A 1,659-nucleotide genomic window follows, 5' to 3' on the forward strand; every position below is an offset into this window, starting at 1 on the left:
TTTTTTTTTTTTTTCTTGGGGTGGAAGCTTTTGCTCCCTACATTACCAAAAAAGAGACAGCAACTATGGCCATATAACCAAACTACAAGCATACCCTACAATATCCAATCATCCATGCAGAAGTCAACACCAGCTGGTACACATTATATATATAGCCAACACTTGCTAAGATTACTCTAAATTGAGTAATAAGAGATGTGAAAAGGGAAGTATATCTCCAGAACACATTCACAAGGAGACACTCAGAAAGCTTAATAATACAGCAACACACATTCATTTAATCATTGAAAACACATCTAACTATTTAAAATGTCCAAGAAACAACAAAAGATCTAGGCACATATCCACAAACAGAAGAGAGTAACTGAGACAAATGAATGGAAGTTAGGTACAGACTTCCCATTAGAAGAAGAGCAGACTTTGGATCTGCCTTAGAAGGAATTCAGGAAAATGATATTGAGGCAAATCCAAAAATTTCACAGAGGGGTGGAAGAAAATAAGGAAGAAGTCAGGGAAGTGCTACAGGACCAATCAAATAAGATAGATATAGCATTGGAAACAATTCAAAACCTGGAAAAATAGGTCCAAATGGTTAATAATAATATATCAGAAATGGACAATACACTGAAAGAGGAAAGGAGAAGAATTGAAGAGATAGAAGCTAGAACCAGCAAGCTGGAAGACAAAACTCTCAATACTGTTAAGATGGAAGAGCAAACAGAAAAAAAGTTAAAAAATCTGGAGAGTCTAGGATTCATGCTGGACAACATGAGGAGGAATAAATTAAGAATTACTGGCATTCCAGAACAGGAAGAATCATGCAAGTCCACAGAGAAGATAGTTGAAGAAAATTTCCCTAACATCTTGAAGGATGAAACGATAAGTATTCAAGAATCTGAACACATCCTAGGAGGGATAAACCATAAAAGCATATAATCAAGACATATCATAATCAAGCTTTCCAAAATCAAAGACAAGAAGAGAATCCTAACAGCAGCCAGGGGAAAGAGACATGTTACTTTAAAAGGCAAAGAAATCAGATTAAACTCTGATCTCTCAGCAGAAACCATGCAGGCAAGAAGGCAATGGGAGACATGTATAAAACCCTAAAAGAAAAACAAAACAAAACAAAAAACGGTCAACCATGAATCAGCTACCCAGCAAAGATGTCAATAAAATATGATGGTGTATTCAAAACATTCCAGGATAAACAGAAGCTAGGAGACTTTGTCAAAGCCAACCCAGTGCTTCAAAACATACTAAAGAGAGTTCTTTGGACTGAAAACCAACATGAACATGAACAGACAACAACCAGAGATTGACACACATGGCAACACCACCTGGAACCCACTCAACAGAATAATCCAAAATAGAACAAAATTATTATAACAACAAATTAAGAGAACCTGGGAGGTGAGTCAAAGAGCAAAATAATGACAATGTTAAAGAAGGGGAAAAATATAGGAACAAAGATCCATGTGGTGAGGAGGTTAGGTAGATTGTAGGGTAAAATAGATTGTCTCACATGGAGGAAAAAGTTAGTAAATCATAGGATAACCTCAAAGAAAATACTTTACAGCATACCAAGAAAATTAAGATCCAAGGATAACATTGAAACATTAAAACTAAGAAGAAACTGAAAAGAAAAATAAAAAAACA

The sequence above is a fragment of the Chrysochloris asiatica genome, unplaced genomic scaffold, assembly GCF_000296735.1.
Source record: "Chrysochloris asiatica unplaced genomic scaffold, ChrAsi1.0 scaffold00074, whole genome shotgun sequence".
In the NCBI taxonomy this organism is placed as follows: Eukaryota; Metazoa; Chordata; class Mammalia; order Afrosoricida; family Chrysochloridae; genus Chrysochloris; species Chrysochloris asiatica.